This window comes from Anser cygnoides, chromosome 3, assembly GCF_040182565.1.
Source record: "Anser cygnoides isolate HZ-2024a breed goose chromosome 3, Taihu_goose_T2T_genome, whole genome shotgun sequence".
Classification (NCBI taxonomy): domain Eukaryota; kingdom Metazoa; phylum Chordata; class Aves; order Anseriformes; family Anatidae; genus Anser; species Anser cygnoides.
Genome location: NC_089875.1, coordinates 77,617,503 through 77,636,592, shown reverse-complemented (window position 1 = coordinate 77,636,592; position 19,090 = coordinate 77,617,503). Strand labels below are relative to the sequence as shown.

The 19,090-nt window shown below is 37.3% G+C and overlaps 1 long non-coding RNA gene across 1 annotated transcript; it reads right to left on the bottom strand.

Moving 5' to 3' along the window:
• Nucleotides 1-4,437: 4,437 nt before the first annotated feature.
• Nucleotides 4,438-14,271, bottom strand: LOC106032555 (uncharacterized). The gene is made up of 3 exons (XR_001204920.3): nucleotides 13,705-14,271; nucleotides 9,097-9,192; nucleotides 4,438-7,184 (listed from the first exon to the last, which is right to left on the bottom strand). It is a non-coding gene; the product is annotated as an uncharacterized lncRNA (long non-coding RNA).
• Nucleotides 14,272-19,090: the final 4,819 nt, after the last annotated feature.

The window sequence follows — 19,090 nt, the reverse complement described above, 5'->3', positions numbered from 1 at the left end:
GGAAATCAGGAGGAACTACAGCTCTTTCAATCTTCAGAAAGGTTACAATTTTCATTGTCCTATCCTTTTCTAAACTACAATTACAAATATCTTATATATCTTCTATGAACCAAAAGTCATTGTAGGTATGGATGTAGACAAAAACCCTAGAAACTATGGCAAGCTAAGCAGACTTTCTGCAAGGAAGATCTGGCATTCTTTAGCTCTTTAGACTGACTTTGCTGATTCTGAAACAATTTCAAAACAATAAATTTAAATGTACATATTAATTCAGCTAATATGTAAATAATAGCTTTGGTTTACTGTTAGGCAGCTTGCTAATAAATCTACTTTAAATATTTTTCAGTCTCTGTTGGACATAGTATTCAATTATATATATATATGTATGTATATAACTTAATTTCTCTACCTGTTCCTCTATTGTATTTTTTTGTTTTATTTTGGTTTGATTTGTTTTGCATTAAAGAAAATGTTAAAAATCACTTACAGCTTCTTTAGAAGAAGTCTGGAGCAGTGTGATCACCACCACGTAGATTTAAATTAGGCTTACTGAAAGATAAAACTGAGAACTTGTTTACCTTTTAATAACAACAACAACAACAATAATAATAATAATGGTATTGCTATTATTATTATGTGCCATGGTGTACCCATTCCTCCTTTACTGTTCCCATTCCTCCTTTCCTGATGGGAACATTCCCATTCCTCCTTTACTATCCTCCCCCTACAAACATCTCATCTCCCATGAGAAGTCTTCTTCTCATCAAAGAAAGTATGGAAGCATGGAAAGTAAAATGAGGTGTCTGAGCACCTGTATTCCAACTGAGAAAGCAGAAGCCTGTCTTGGAGAAAGGGGAAAATAACAGACAAAAACAACTCTTTTTACCTTTTGTTTTCCAGATTGATTACTATTTTCACTTACAAAATATAACAATCTCAGTTTAAACTTTGATTCTTTTCCTCAGATCATTTTTATTATCTTCCTGCCATTCTGTTTTTGTTCGCATGACCCCAGCTCTCCCAGGTCTCCTGGGACTGAAGAGTTATAGTCAATACAATTTAACCAACTGAAAATTACCATTAAGAATGGTTTGAACTAATTTTGTCCTGCTGGTAATATCACAATTGCAAGCACAATACCCTGGAATCTTTCAAGGCTGGAGGTAAGTGTCTCTGTATGTCACTGGAATAGATTCTGCTTTTCCAATTGAAAGAAAAGGAGGATACAAGTCTTTAAAAAGAAAGTACTTCAAGATTTATGCAAATGTAAAACTAAATTGGGGGATGAGACTATTTAACAAGGAAGCAGAATTTTATAGTTGGGAAAAAAGGAAGGTGGATGCAGACTTGTAGTGTTAGAAACAGCTTGGTCATAGATGAAGTAATGAGTGAGTACAAAGGGAAAACTTGGTGCAGTATAATCCATACCTTTTTAGTGGACATAAACACACAAAAAATATAAGAGTTTCTGAAAATATTTTCCACATTATTTTTTTTTTGAAGAAGAGTGAACAATAAAATTGACCATGACTCTGGATGAAAGATTCATCCAGTTATTTTGAGGAATATCTATGATTCTTGCATCTCTTCAGAGTAGCAGTGAACTTCCTCAAAAATCAGTGTTATCGAATGGTGCAGAATGATTATCTCTGTTTCTGACTTAGAGGAGATGAGCTACCAAAGCAAAGAGTGCTGCTCCTCTGGCCTGTAGCATTCCTGATGTCTATCCACAATACTGACAGGTGACAGGCAGCACTGATTGCTTGTTCCTTGATTAGCTTGCTTACAGAAGATTAGATGCTGGCAGTACTTGATGAAGTTGCTAGTGTCTGGTAAAGATTTATTCAGGCCTAGACAGACTCCAGCATGTTTTAGGATGAGTGATCAATTTTCTGTCAAAGGAGATGTTGATCACCTGCTTAGTGGGAGTCTCTGCTCTTTATTTTCGTACTGCCCAGGAAGGTCTAAAGGGGCACTGGTGGCAATTCCCGTGATTCTCAGTTTGAATGAGCTGGATTTTGGGGAAAAAAAAAAAAAAAAAGAAAAAAAGGTACAGTTTCTCATCTCACACTCAGTTTATTTTTACTGGACACTCATAAAGCTGGTACTATTAATTTTAACCTGTTAATCTCTGGGTGAGATTTAACAGTGGTATTAATATAATTAAAGAACAGTAATAGCATTTCACTGAAATGTTAATCTTTTCAGTCTTCCTGCCTCCTTTTGATGCAGAATTGATCGTTATTGCCAGATGATGACATACTCTGAGTTTATCGGTGCTAATAGGAATAATAGCTTAATGTGAATATAAGTACTGAAGGTACAGACTATTTTCCAGTAATATAAACTCCTTATGATCCTTATCCTTTAATTGTTATCACCCTCTTTATCGATACTATGTGGAAAAATATTGAAATGTGATTTAGTATTAACTCGAAATTTTACATATCACTGGTAACATATCTGGTATTTTGTGCACAGGGGGAGCTTGTATAAACCTCAGGTTTAAAGACACCAACCTGACTCTATACGTAAGTGTACAGAAAAAAACATGTTGGCTCAGCGTGACACTGATCAGGTTCGAAGTAGGATACACACGTGTTTATACTCTCTCAGTCTCTGTTTTCAGATGTTAGCTAGGGTACTGATGCTTCCTGCATTGCGGTGTGTCCTAAATATGATTGCAAGTTTTGACAGAAGCAGCTGAGGATGGACAACGAGTCAACATAATGAATTTGACATTACAAGCAGTCAGTTCGGAGTTAAGAAATGGTGTAGATACGTTCTTGACTAGAGAGCTAGCCAAATCAATGGTAATGACTCATTTCATCATTTTATCCTCTCATCATAAGGATTTTCATGTTTTCCTTATTAGAAAAGAACAGTCAGAGCACCAGTTCCGTGATTTAGCTGGAACTCTCTGAATTTTTCTTTCTCTGCTGATGAATTCCCCACAATTTTTGTACTCTGTTATCATCATGATAATGGAACGGAACACCTCTCTTTTTCTCAGCATATAACTTCCATGGTCTCTATAAGTCACTATAATTACAGAACTTTCCAGTTGCTGTTTTAGATCTAGTGGGTGATGACAGCTGCAGATCTGACAACACATTGATGCATTAGGCTGGACCACACTGGATCAAGGTCTGGCCAAGCTTTTCTCTCTAGATAGAGGAGAACCTCTTCTGGATATCTTCTGTCTGTCATTGAGACCATGGAGAATGTCTGATGGGCTCACAGAGACCTAAAGAATTATTATCTAAATTTGTAGAATTGCCAAAATTCCTTAGTGTCCTGATTTTCATTGTTCTTTTTCTTTTGTGTAAACTTATTAGATAAGCCATTCCTGTTTTCCTTTTTTTTCCCTCATAAAAAGAGCTATCTATAGCTGTGTAGGGAAATAGAACCTATGCTACATGGCATAAATATCTGGCAAAAAGGTTATCATTGGCATGAGATTCAATTTGTATTTAAAATGTAGGTGTTTACTCTTGCTCAGGTTCCAGTGAATTAATGAAGATGTCATTAATGAAACCCAAAGAGCAATTTGGTGCTGTAAAAGGGAGTTGCCTAACATCTCATCAGCTGAATCACACTCCTATATCTTCTCAATATTTTTTAATTGTAATGGGGGCCTAGACAGCTCACATGCCTTCAGAAAACTCACTGGAGTTGTTTAAATCAAGAACTAAATCTTACCCTGTATGTTGAGAACCTATTTTCTTTACTGCTGGTCATCCAAAGAGAAAAACATACTTAACTCATACAATTACTTTTATATTGATGTTGTGATCAGCTCTCATACACTTTTCGGGAGGTAATCCCCTTCAATTTACATGCCCTTCTAAATATATTTAACTTCCTGGAAGGGGATACCAGATTACCTTAGCCCCTGTTTTCAGGTGTTAGATGTGGTACTGGCTTACTGCATTACAGCACATCCTCATATAGGAAATATAAGAGCCTCTACTTCCACATTCCAGCCTCTCTGGAAACTCTGAGCATTCATACATAGACCCTTGATCATACTATTGATCACTTATAGCAGGACTGGGTGATCATATGTTGGGGTCAAGATACAGTGCATAACTTCATCATATATGATTTAAGAAAATATTATTTCCTTCCACAATTTGTCAATATCATCTTAGTATGTGGGTCATCAGCTATGGATGACAAATGTTATTTTTCCCCTTTCCACTTTGACCAGAACCAACTACCTCTACCTACTTTTCATTCACAGTTTTTCTGGAAGAATAAATGGGAATTGGTACAAGGTCACTTGGGGGGCATTTGGAAATACTTCCTGTTTTTTCCAAGTGCTTGAGCCACTTTTGCTCAACTGAATCTCTAATACCTACAGGTATCTCTATTTATTTTGTTCAGTGATGGAAACAGCTATGTCACTTTGTCCTTGTCTCTCTGCGCTGCAGCTCTGCAGTGAGCTGACACAAAGTAAAGTGTTAAGATTTGTGAGGCTCACTTAACTTCAAGATCTGATTTCACTGTAGACTTGTGCTCCACTGTGTGCCACATGCCTGCAGCTGCTATACAGGCCAGAGGCAATTCAAATGCAAGCTAAATGTGGAGGCCAGAGATGCTCATAACACTGTATTTCAATCCACAGGGACACCGCAAATGCAAAATTAAGTCTCTGAACAGATGACCACTAGAGATTTACCTGAGTTTCTTCTTCTAATGTTCAAGAGCAAGTAGCTGATATAAAAAGACTTAAAGCCACTCCCCAAGTTGCTTTTGGAATCAATGAGATAACATTTAGTCATTCAAAATTTATATTGCATTTATCATTTTTATCAATAATATAATAAGAGGGTCTTATGTCCACATGATTTATGCCTGCTTTAATTTTTCCCAAGGACATGTGTTAACAAAAATTATGAATGTAGAGAAACTGACACTGTTCCTCTCAAAACGATAAAAATCATCTGTTCAGCCTGTGAGACAAATGCTCTATCCACCTTTTTTATTTATTTATATGCTATTTAAATCTTCCTCATTTCAATCTTGTGATGGCATTCATCTATCTATAATAAAATCTTAGCAATATTTCACTATAAAGATGTTCTCCATCATGCCTCTCAATGGAACCTCTTTAATTCTTCTCTCTGTAGACATCTATTCCCATTTAGTTTATGACTATAATGTAGAAACTGTGTTTTTCTCCCTCTTCCTTCTTCCAGGTGATATATAATTCTAATTCACTTTATCTGGTCGTGACTTCAGTATATCTGTCTATGCAAGGAGTAGATGTCACAGCTACTGCTGTCAATATTTCCTTCTTGCAGGTTGAACAGTATGCTTGCTACTCCCGACAAGTCAGTGCCTCTGCGCTGCCAAGACACTGGATTAGAGATTCACTGACTAATTGGACAGTCATGCAAATACCTGATGTTCTTTGTTCCACAGTGGATCCCTGCCTGCAAAAAAACCTTTTTTTTTTTTTTTTTTTTTTTTAGCACAAACTAGAGTGGAAATCTGTCAAATTTTAATCACATTACTCAGCTAAATGAAGTGGGGCTTACATGAAACCCTGTAACATTACTGTCAGTTTTCTGGGCACTGTGGTTCTGGAAAAATACTTGTTAACAGAGTGAAGATGTTTGAGCAAAGACCAATAAAACAGAGAAGACAACAGCAACTGACATGAGTCATGACTAAGAGGTTGCATATTTATAATGTATTCGAGCACTGCATATAGATTGCAAGATATCTGAGATATTCTCAGCAGGGGCATCTGGCTTGTTGGTTTCTAGGTACTGCTGCAAAAAAAATGCTGAGTATTATTAGCTCAACACCTTGCAAGCAAAGGTTGAATTTTACGGGACCTTTCTTTTCTTAAGTGTGGCACATGCAACTGATTAGAAATTACAGCAGTACAATGAAGAAAAGGAAAATTCTGTTTGAATAAAACAAGGTTCTTTCTGAATGCACCCTTCTCTTTCAAGGTACATGAGATAAATCTCATTGCTTGGAACAGAATAAAATAATATGGAATATAAACAGAATTGTATTTGACTTGGAAATTCTTGGAAAGAGGTGATTTTACCTTTTTTTGTGAGCTCTTAGTAGCTTGGGCCTAACTTCCTGTGCCACTAGAGTTGAATGACATAGAGACACTTTCTTTCATTTCATTGTTCCTACTGCTAAAACGTTTTGTAGATCTTCTTTCTTAATTGTATATTTCCCAGAGTTTCCTAAAAACTGAGGCTAAGTCATTGCAATTATTATAACCATGACACGTTCTCACAATAAGCTGGCAGATTTTATCATAGAATTGATTTGGATTGCCACTTTCAAAATTTACTTATCAACTTCTAAAACTGAAAGTACCAAGCCCTATAAATCTGCTCTGTAGAGAATATTCATTTGGCTCAGCTGATAGTCTGCATGTTGAGGATATCCAGAAGTAGGTTCAAAGTTTATCCATTTCTTCTCAGATGTTGCTAATTTTAATTTAGTTTTGTCTACGTCACAAGGAGATAGATGCTGATCAGCTAAAATAGAAATGCCCTCTAGTTTTGCTTCCACCAATGAATTCTGTTTCTGTCAGCTATATTTTAGCAGTTTAATAACAAGTATTTCATATGTATAAGGGTTGTTTTATGCTTTAGATTAGAACAGTTTCAATAGAGAGGATTATTTTTTTTTGTATTGAATGGAATTCACGCATTTGAAATAATGTGCAAGATTACAAAAAACTCCCATTACAGTTAAAAAAAGAAAATTTTGAGCCACATATTTTGTACTTGCATATAAAATGTATCCCCACATTTCAGACCTCAAAAGCACTAGGATAGAAACAAATGTACTTGTAGATTTAGATACAGGATTTTCTAATTAATTTTAGATGTATGCAAGTTGAAGAACTTTGCCCTTTGCTCTTTTTTTTTTTTTTTTAATTTTATCTCCTTAGAAGAAATTTTGTTGGCCTGCTCTGCTTAATTAACTTTTTCAAGAAAAAAGAGTGAACAATACAGAGGAGAAAAACTTATGCTTTATCTAGGAACCCATTGTGTATTTAGAGGAAATTCTATAGGACAATGCATTGCATAACGAGCCAAGACAGATGATTTGTTCTGCGTAAAATGTATCTTTACTGGCTTTAACACCACTCCATTCACTGCACACTATCCAAGCAACGTATGATTGAGGTATTAAACCTGCAGAGAAAACAAAACAAAACAAAACATGTTTTTATACCTAAAAGGTTACATCAGAATGCAAATGTAACGCAGGAAATAAATCAAAATTAACTTCATCTTTTCCAGCTCAAGCTATTTGTTTTGTAACTTGAAGATGTTTGCAATGTAGCTCATTTTTAGTATAGGCTGTTTCTGTATAAGTATTCTAAAATCTAGTTAGAGTGGGATGAAAAAATACTCTTGCAAGAAATTTTTGCAAAATTAATGGTTGAGGTTGAAAGAGACTTCTGCAGGTCATCTGGTCCAACCGTCCCTGCTCAAGCAGGGCCATCTAGAGTAGGTTGCCCAAGATCACATCAAGAGAGCTTCTGAATAGCTCCAAGGAAGGAGATCACCCAAGCAACCTGTTCCAGGTTCACCACCTTCACAGTGAAGAAATGTTACCTGTTGTTCAGATGGAGCTTCCTGTGTTTGCATTTGTGCCCATTACTTCTGGTGCCACTGGGCACCACTGAAAAGAGCCTGGCTCAATCTTCTTTGCACCCTCCCTTCAGGTAATTATCCACATTGAAAAGATTCTCCCTGAGCCTTCTCTTCTCCAGTCTGAAAAGTCCCAGCTCTTTCAACCTTTCTTCATTTGGAAGATGTTTCAGTACCTTCATTGTTTTCAAGGCCCTTTGCTGAACTCTCTACAGTAGCTCCATCTCTCTAAAATATCTATCCAAATATTCTTAGTTCCATATCTACCTAATTTTGACATTTTATTCAGTGTGTCTCTTCCATGTTACAACAGGTTGCTATGAACTCTTGTATATATTTTTTATAAATCTACATAACAGCAGTCAAGAAAATATTTTTTTCCTACTCCTATCTTGATAGTTCTGCCATGTTTTTTCTGCCCATTATTCACCTTACATACAAAGTTGGTCTTTGTACTGATATGCTTGAGTACAGAGTTTGCCAGCAGATGGGAATCTGAAACCATCCTTGCACTCTTCTATCAGATATATCAGTCCTGAATCCTAGACTAATATGTGCTCTGTGGGACTACAGCCTTCCCCTTCTGTTTGCACTTTTCATAGCAATTAGTATAAATTCTCATTGTCTGCATATTTATCTTGTACAGGATTCCATAATGTTTTAACTGTAGTTGCCCATGTTAAAAAGCATGCATAATATTTAAAAATATACAATATTTATATATCAGGATATTTTTACAAGTGATTTTGACAAATCAAAATAGGTCTTTTTTCACTTATTAGCTCTAAAAATGTTAATAAATACCTTTATTTCACAGAGATTTCTGGGAATGAAAGACTAAGGAGAATCCTCCAGGAAGGTAAGTTATTTTTAAGGGATCAAGGCAAAATCAGTAAATATTTTACTAATCTAAAATATATAAAAGTTGAGGTTTTTGTAAGATCTGACAGGCAAATATGCTTATGGTTTTGGTTAGCAGACTGTTCTCTGTTGCTGCTATCATTTCCAAAAGTTCTTGCTGCTAGCAAAAAAATTATGAGGCTGCTGTGTATTTGATACATAAATGATCATAATTTTGTGCAAAAAATGAACATGTGCCACATGAAGAAGCTTGTGCTTCCTAGATATCTTTATCAGAGCATGCACATGGCTTCCTCCCCTTCCCCCTGTTGAATGCAGCTACAGTTTTGACAAGCAAATGTTACACTGCATACAATGAATGCAGTCCACTCCCTGGGTATTATCTGAAATTGCTCTGGCAGGACCGCAGTTTTTCATGCTTGCATGGTATGAAGCCGGTGAAATACCAGCTGCAGACTCCCCTTTTCTTTTCTTTCCCCTCTGCCCCAACAGCACATCCTCTCTGTGGCTTTCCTTTGACTTTGCACAATGCTTAAGGTGTAGGACACATTCAAGGCCCACCCACGCTGGAATACTTCACATTTCTGACCATGGTTCTGCATTTCTCCAATCCACAGCCAGCAAGGTCTGCACGAGTTCAGGCAGGGAGTAGAACTGTCAGTATACTAGGATGTATCTGGTGTACCTAGAGAAACAAACAAACAGGACAACAGAGACTTTATGAGAGGTAGGCTTTGGGTAGGGTTTGGGTCAGGAAGGAGCAAGACAACTTGCTTGGTCAAGTGGAGAACCCTAGTTCCCTAGGATTTTGGACTGAGCAACACCTTGTATGTCTACCACGTGCAGATCCAGGCACACAGAACTGGAGGAATGTCTCTCAGTTGACAATCTGGTGAGGATTTACTTGGGCTCTACAATATAAGAAGGATATAAAAACATTAGAATGTGTCTAAAGGAGGGCAACACAGCAGGTGAAAGGACTAGAGGGCATGACAAGAGAAGCGGCTGAGGTCACTTGGTTTGTTCAACTTAGAGAATAATGATGGTGAACAATGAGGGTGACCTCACTTTCTTGTCAGAGGGAGTGGAGACAGAGGTGCTGATCTTTCCTCTCTGGTAATCAGAAATAGGATGCAAGGGAGTAGATTGAAGGTGCATCTGGGGACTTCAGACTGCACATTACAAAAAAAATTATTCACTGAGAAGGTGGTCAGGCACTGGAACAGGCTCCACAGGGAAGTGGTCATGGCTCCACACCTATCAGTGTTCAAGAAGGCTTTGGACAATATTCTTAGATATGCGGTTTAACCCTTAGTTTATCCTGTATGGAGTCAGGAGTTGCACTTGGTGATCCTCATGTGTCCCTTCAAACTCAGGATATTCTATGATTCTATGTCTTAAGAAACACTCTTCTAAACCTTCTAGCATCACTGCGCATGCCTTCAAATATTCTGTTAGTCATCCAGCTGCTGATCCAAAGGATGCAATTCTTCTCTAAGTCTCAGGAGAATCCTCCGGTGATGTATTTTGGATCTGCTAGAACATTTCAGATGACTGTAGTTACTCTTTTAGGAAACTGGATTCTGCTGCCCTTGAGTCCTTCTGAGATGCCAGTGACTACAAAGACTAGATCCACATTTGCTATGCATAGACGTAAGATAGCATAAGGCATAGACGTCTCACACGTCACATCTCACATGTCGGCACATACGTTTGATAGATGTCTGAATCTGGAACTGAATATTACTGCAAGAATCCTATTACAGTATTTGTAATATAAAATGTATAATTTCATAGTAAATTTATAGTTTTGGATAGATAGCTTTAGACAAAGCCCAGCTGAATCATGCGCCTTTTATATTGCAATGAATTTTGCTCCTTTTCGCCCTTCATTCAGCTTGACCTTGGATTTGTCAAGCTTATAAGTAGCATATGAATTTTATAACTTACCCCCCCCCCCTTTTTTTTTGTCAGTCACTGACTCAGTACTCTTCTTCAAAAGTCAGTTTTCTTCTGTGTCAAAATTTATGGATGAGTCACTTACTAGGTAACACTAATAACCTAGGAAAAATAATCCTTTATTTTTATTTTTTTTATTTTCCCCTAGAGGAAAGAAACTATGTTTATCATGGAACAGAATTTCTTTCTTGTATTGTCCATTAGTAAGTGCATCAAGTTATGGTTACCACCCTGGAAGGAAAGTCTTGATTTTTATCAGTCAGTCCTAGCTAGCTAAAAAGAACTTGAATAATTTATGAGTTCCTCATTTAACTGTTTAAAATAAATACTGTATCAGTAATGTGATTTATTTTTTTTAATTTTAAAAAGTTTCTACATTAGAAAACTATAATTCTAATTCAGTACCTTAAAGAATTTATGAAGCGTGATTGTTTTGTTTCACATACAATTCTAGCCTTATGAAATCATTGGTTAGATTACATAGTACTAGTGCAATAGCAAAGTGCAACGACAACTAAATTTATAAATAACTAGTGCAATAACTACAAAATCTTAATTTTTAAATCAGTTTTTCTATTTGACAATACCAGTTTACATTTGTTTTCTTTCTGAAAATATACATTTCTGCAATACAATATCATCATTAATAATAAAAGTTCCCCTTCCAAAAAATACAACAGGAATTTTTGTCTTGATTCTGTTTCCGTTATATATTCCTCACCAAGATTTCCCTTAAAATCTTATGGTAGGAAACCTCCAATTTCCACTGATTTAATCTTCCCCTTCCTGTGTTTCTGAGCGAGTAGGAGAATGCATCATTAATTTGTGGAAGTGTATTCCATTTCTAGGGCAAGTTCCCCTCCATTTCACCTTAGATGTGATTTTTCTTGGATATTTTCAGTGGAATTAACGTAGCTTTGGTATGCAAAATACAGAAAACTTAAGGTCTAGCACAGATTAGGGGAAGTGAACAGGTTTCTAACCAGTAACTTAAGAAAATATGTGGGAATAACTCTTTTTTCATTTCTTTGCAGTGTAATGTTTCAGTAATGTAGCAGTTTCTTGTCCCCTGACTACTGCCAGGCATCGTTTCAACAGGAGAACACTTGAATTTATATAATAGAAGATGGACAGCTCCAGCTTTTACAGGTAAGGTGCTGGGCAAAAAACAAACACAAAAGCTGGAAAGGACATCTGTGGTTATGAGATCGTCTTCCAAATGCCTAAATGTCCTTTTGGGGGCGTCTGGTACTAAAGGTCAAAAAATGTCATTAGATTCTCAAATCGCCTTTTTCATGATATTCCAGGAGTGGCTTTCAGACTTAGAGTTAGGATTTTTATCTGATCAGTTTGTTGAAGGGGCTTTTTATTCTAAGAACATATTTAAAAACCCACAACAGTATTAATATTACTTATATACTGTGTGAGCAGCTAATGTAACCACCGGACCTGTCATTTTTCATTCTCTGCTTGGATTGCTTTGAGATTTGTAGCCTTTATTGCACCAAGCATTTTTTTTAATGTTTAGCTTCTGAATTTATGTTGAATATTTGTCTCATCGCTACAGTTTAATAAAAATTAGATGTAAAAGAGCCATCTCAGTATAGAAAAAACAGCTTCAGGGTTAGGTAGTTGTTTTTCACAAATGAACTTGGATGTAATACAATTACTTTTAGACAGCTTTCCCTAAATATTATGAAATGATTTGAAATAATTACAAAAGCAGTGATGGCAAACCAGTGGCATTTTAAAGTTATGGAATTGCTTTCTAAATGGATGTTCAATGTAGTGCCTTTGTTTCTACAGGCTACAAGCAGTGAGCTGAAACTAATGACAGTGAGTTACCAATGGCTTTACCTGACAAGTGAAGATTTACTTAATAGTGTAATAGAACTGGAACCAGCCATATTTATCATTCTATCTCTTCCTCAGTGATCAGCAGAGATATTTTTTTAAAATATTATTATTATTTTCCATCTAGAAGGCAGTATATTCAGAGAGGGAAGATAACTCAGTTATTTACAGCTTTGCCAATGACTTCTGCTTGGTAAGTCACTTAGCCTCTGTGTCTGAGTCTCACTAGCTGTTTAGCAAAGATAATGATATTTTTCTTCCCTTGTAAATGATCCTTCTGGGCATATGACAGAACAAAATACCATTCCCATAAACACAGGTACAAGGCATAAAAATTACAGAAAACAATGGCCGTCAAATGAGAAGAAGTTCTGGGAATAAATCCAAATGGATGGCAGAGGCATAAATGCACATAACCACACAGAAAATGCAAGTAACTATTTCTAGTAGAAGAATGAGTGTGGTGTTGGCTTATTAGAACTGGTCTGAACAAAGTATGTAGTTATGGGAAGGGAAAACTCAGAGCTTACAGGAGGTGTAAGAAAAATCAGATGTCTAGGGTAGCAATAGGCAGAGATTAGCAGCCTGCCCTTCTTCAGATGGAGATTGGAGGGGCCACCTACTGCCTTTACAGGCTGGAATCCCTGCTGAGGGACAGGATGAAAAGTATCATTAGAGACTACGCCTCCCTCAGCAATTAATTGCCTTTACCTCCTTCATAAAGGCAAAGTCATGCCTTCCAGTGCATCCACAGCACATCACAGCCTTGACCTGGCTCTGCAGGGCACCCAGAAGGCACAGCAGGTTGCCTTAAAGAGGTAGGAGTGGGTTGCTTCTTGCAAATTGTTCAGGAGAAGTTGCTGCTTGAGGAAGAGAATGGCAAGGAAGGTGAAGTCCACAGAGCAGGGAAGGACAGGGAACTCTGTAGGCTGACCTAGGCTGCCCCTTCCCAGATTTCTTTCCACTCCTCTATTGAACCCCTGTGACCTAACCTGTTATTGTAAGATTGTGCCTTCTGGCTGAAAAGCCTTGAGACATCTCAAGACATGATGTGAGAATTAGAAATTAATACGTATAACTAAATGAAAAATAATAATAAAAATTAAGAAAAGTGTGTAACAGATCAAGGACTATATTGTACCTCAGGAACAGTCATCTCATACTTTTTTTTCTTTAAATACTGTCATCTCATACTTTCTTTTTAAAAATATTAGTCAGACCTTGGAGTATTATACCTTACTGATTGTTATCTAATGAATAATGAACTGTAATTCACAGAGGTTTACATGTTGAACATCACTGAGGTTCAACAGGAATTTTATTATTGTGTTAGACCAGAGAGCCTCTAAGCTGTTCCCATCTGTGCTCCAAATGGAAGACTTACCAGCCGGGACTTGCACATTTATGGAGAAAGATGAAGCCTGTCCTCAAGGACTATTTGAATTTCACAAGATGAAGTAACACCAGCACACATATAAGAGAAACAGAATATATGTTAACATCACAGCTGAATATCCCTTTTCTCCAGCCTGTCAGAACTTGCCAGCTGAAATGAATTACCCTAATAGATTTTAAGGACAATGATCATTTGTGGTTACTTGGCCTGCCCTATGAGTAACATACCCTACAGAATTTCCTCCTAGCGATTTCTGCATTAAGCTCCTAACTTATGTCTGTGCTATACACTGCAGCAAAAAGAAAAATAAAGAGAGTCCTCCTAAACACTCTCTGCCAGTTTAGATATAGGTGGGAGACTTCCCATTAATTCAAGAATCCACAGGGAATGGTAAATAGTGACGCACTAGGTGGCACTCTTACTTCTGAATCCTTCCTAAATTAAATCCCAAGCATGTATTTCAATAGTTCTGAAACTTCAAGAGTTTTGTATTAAGTACTTGGGGGGGGATATTCATGATCCTCAACATCCTTACTGCTTGTGTTTTCCAAGCAGTATTCAGAATAAACTGATAATCTGGAAGTCCTTTTTTTTTTATATTTTTTTATTTTTATGCCTTTTATGCCTTTATGCCTTTTTTTTAGCCTTTTATGATCACCCATGAATTAAAAGCATAGAATTGGTCTAGATTACATTTGCTGCATTTGGGCTGGGTAGAAGGCTTAAAAGAAGGGAAAACTGACTACCAAAGGGTGAAGATACTGTCTTTGAATTGAAGCAATTTTGAAGTCTGGCCTCATTCCTAACGGGATTTAGGTGTGGCTTCAATAATTGATTTTAGTATTCTTCAGGAGTAGGGGGGTCTGTGAGCTACAGCAATTGGCTTCTCCATTACTGAGAGGTTTATGGGCCAACATTTTGATCAAGGATTTTGGTTTTAACCAGCACCCTCCCTCTGGGAGGAGACTGAAACATCTAAAAGTGAAGGGATAATTCCTACCTCTAGTGAGTCCTGTGTGGAAACTGAGGCAGGATGACAGCACTGCTGTGTCCTCCAGGAGCATGTCTATTCAAATGTCATTCCTATACAAGAATCTTGTCAGGTTTTCTTCATATTGAAAGAAACCAATTTCTTCTAGGTTTGTCTGTAAAATACTTTAGGATGTTTAAGCTGTGGAAATTATTACAATTCCATCTTTCTAAAGACCTGATGATATTAAATAGGTCATTCCAGTATCATTATTGCTGTTTGAAAAAGTGAGCATATTAGGAGATAGGCTTTCTATCCTATCATGCTATTAATGTTTTTGCTTTTTAAACTTGCAGTGTATTGGCATTTTTATTAAGCTTGTTAAATGTACAAGTAAGGGGTTACACTTGTGATTTATTGTTATATAATTTATTGCAATGTTGTTTTAGAGCCCTGCAAGAGCATAAGAAAAGAAGCAGGTAAGTCTGTCTACCTCTATTTTAACTAAGTGAAAGAGCATACACAAGAGCAAATAGTGCAATTGGAGTTGATCTTTAACCCAAAAAGGTGATGACAAGGACTCAATATCCACATCGAATTCATTTGCAGGGGTTGTGTTACTTCAGACTAGCTCTGCTCTGGTTTCATGCATTCATTGCTGGTTGTTGGTTTGAATGCAGTAGGTGTATGTCACTCTGGTAACAACTTCTGTTTGAGTTCCATTTGAAAGCAATACAACTTGTCTGCTCCAAGACTGCTCCACAGTGTGAATGTAAGCAGGGATGATCAGAAATTCTCAACAAAAGGCACTAGTTTTCTGAACTAAAATGACACTGTAAGATTACTCTGAATATCTTCATTACCACTCCAGTGGTAATCATCCACCAGATTGTGCTTCTAGGTGACAATGGAAGGGTGGGTAGCCCAGTGTTTTAGACTGACCTGTTTTTTTGTTTGTTTGTTTTTTGTTTTTTCAATGGAAAAATCCTTTTCAACAGGAATAATCTGGTGTCCTGAAATGCAGAGGATTTGTTTTCCCTTTCTCAGTAATTTACTCTTAACTCAAGAGAAAACTTTTGATGATGAAACCACACCTTGTGATTCCACTGTTTAAAAATAGTTTTCCCTTATGGGGTGGAAACATCATATTCCTTTAATTGTAACAGGCAGTAAGATACCAGATCACACTGCATTTTCTGTTTTGACATATATGCTTTTTAAAATATAAATAGTTGCATATTCCCAATGACCAACATCAGCTTCACATATTTTTGCTGCCAGTTTTTTGCTTAATAAATGTCAGTAGGTGACAACCACGTTTTCTACTGCCTTTTGTGCATTACAGAGATTTATTTGTTCAGATATGTCTAAGCTGACAACATGGTACTACAGGAGCTTTGTTTTAACATTCCTGATGCTACAGGGATTCATGGTGACAGATATAACTCAATACCACATACCCTGGGTTTTCCTATAAACCTGTAAAACTTACACCTGCTTAGTTATAGCATACAAATCATTGTTACCATATTGGATATATCAGTCTTCTCTTTGCAAAAAATAGACTTGATATCGTATCAAGCAGAGTAGCAGTATCTCTAGCATCTCAGAGAAGGAAAACCACTAATATAGGAGAAATAACATATTTCTCCAACCCGAGAAATGGAATACATACGCTTCCTTGACAGATAAGCTGGTGTCAATGGCATGTGACTTGTATTCTCCTTTCCTTAAAGGTAACTGACAGAATCCACTGATACACTGATGAAAAACTTAACACACACACACATCGCTCCCCCCACCCCAGTTTTGTTGTTGGTAATGTAGTGGCTTTTATTTTCTGTTCTCCTTTACTGGAAGAGAATTAAAAGGGCACACTTGGGTGCTAATAGCCCCTAGGCAAAACTGTGTACTTATGATCTTTCTCACTTTAAGAATTGAAACTTTCTGTTAATAAAATAACAGTGAAAAGCTTGCAGGAGACTTAACCGTTTTATGCAAATGTTGTGCCTGTTTCAGTCCTTGTCACATTCAATTCATAGATTCTTGTGGATGATTTTGCCCCAAGGTTGGTGCATCACAGCCTGCCTTCTTCTATTTTCTTTTCATTAAGTTCTTCTCGAAACAAAATTCTGCTTAAAATAAAAAAGAAAAATAGAAAAAAACAACTATGAAAACAGGAACTTACCTAATGAAACAAGGACATTGAGCTGGTAACACTTAAGTCATTTCATTAGAATACTGGATCTGAATGAAAACTTTCTTCTTGATTCCATGCCTATCTTCAACATATTAGATATTATATTAGGTGAAATACTCCAGGGCAGCCATTGTTTTATCCTATTGCAGAATTCCTTGCATAACTAGGCCATAGGGATTTCTCTGTTGAATGTTACTAGAATAGTAGGTTTAGAACTCAAGGAAACCCTAGGAATTGTAAATTAGGTTTCACACATATGGGACACCGAAATGAGGACCTGTTCAGAGTTCTGAGCAAGATTTTCTCCCGTGTGTTTTGACACCTTGGGCTCATCAATAAGTTTTAAATGCAGCACGGTTTCAGACTGATTCCCTGCTTGGATTGGTGTTTCATGACTGATTCAGTGCTATTGGCTCACGCTGGGTTTCTTAACCTTTTTTTTTTTTTTTTCCCTCCTTTCAGTAAACTATTGTGGAGTAATGACATTCATGTGCCAAAGTGAAATCCCCACAGAAAATTATTCTGACCTTCATATTATCTCCCTCATCCTCTTATAGTGCTTTGATCAGTAGCCAAATAAGTAATGTTGACAAGTTGATCTTTCAGTTATTATCAATGCACATCTGAGTTAACAACCCATTAAGCAATTCACACATCCCAGAGCCCTGAGTGCTAAGTCAGGCAGATGTTACAACTGTCCATGTTCTGACCTTGTTTTATCTGCAAGGATTTGAGAGGTGTGCTTGTCCTAATAAAAGCTTATAATATGGAAGAACATAACAATAGTAAGAGGGAAACAAAAGAAGCAGACCTTACTTAATTAAAACATTTTTATGAACAACTAGTTTCTTCTTTAACTGGATCTCAAACAGTCCCTTGAGCCATCCTACTGTGGGAAAAAAAAAAAAAAGAAAAAATTTTATTTCTTCATGAGGAGTGCTTTAAGCCATGTTTTGAACTCATTTGGGAAAAAGAGAAAAATTATTTGAGGGTTGTAATGAAATGTGGTAATTGAGATGTCATTTGTGCTACGATTTATTAAGGATAAAGAACCAAGCAGAGATCATTACTGTATTATGTCAATGTATAAGACTGCAATTTGCTTGTAAATGTTATGTGCATGTCTGCTAAAAATAATAATTGTGTAGGACTAAAGGTCGGCCTAGCTCACCTATCGTGTCTCCAGCAGTGGTCAACATTGGCTGTCCACAGCAGAGAACAGGAAAAGTGTATAGGATCCTTCTCTGGAGTTTTCTCACATTCTCCAGCAATTTTTACCAGAAGAAATTGTTTGTATATATTTAGTAGCTTCTGGTGGCTTACTCCTGATCTTGTCCAGCCCAGGTATGCACCCCATGGAAATTTAGCATTTATAGGTTACTATGATATAGTACTACATACTACATCTAATATAACTTTATGTTGTGTGAAGAACCACTGATCTTATTGGTGACAACATTGAAAACCTTACTGAAATCAAGGTAGACAATATCCACAATATGCCCTGAAGGAAGCTACAGCCTGTGGACAGCCCACGCTGCAGGAGGTTCCTGGCAGGAAGTGCAGCCCATGGAGGATCCATGCTGGAGTATGTTTGTTCTGAAGGACTGCAGCTTATGGAGAGGACCCACACTGGAGTAGGGGAAAAAATGAGGAAGGAGCATCAGAGAGGAACTTAAGCTCTCTTACGTTGATTTTGTGTTCACTTTTACTTGTATCACCCCAGGCCTGTTGCTTGTTAACCCTATCCATCACTCCCTGGCAGGGCTACTGGTAACTCCAGCTCTTCTTTACCAGGTCATCCATCTTGTTGGCAGAGATGCTTCTTCTCCACTTAGTGAAGTGGATCCCATCTCTCCCAAGCAGATGTGGATTCTCAGATGGGGTCCCCTGATTGTAGAAACCAAAACCCTATTGCTGACACCAGCTGTGCAAACAGTTGTTTACATACAGTATCAGTCCTCTCCTCCTCACATCTCACTAGCAGGACCGAGAACACCACCTGGACCCACATGCTGCTGACTGTCAATCCCAGAGCTCTACACTCACTTTGGATAATATCCATGTTGCCCCTGGCAGTATCATTGGTACCCATATGGAAGAAAAATGGGGGGTAAGAGAGGGCCAGACAAGCTCTGGCAGTCCCTCCACATCCCAGATCCAGGCTCCTGGCAAGCAGTGATCTTCCTTTAGATGACAAGTTG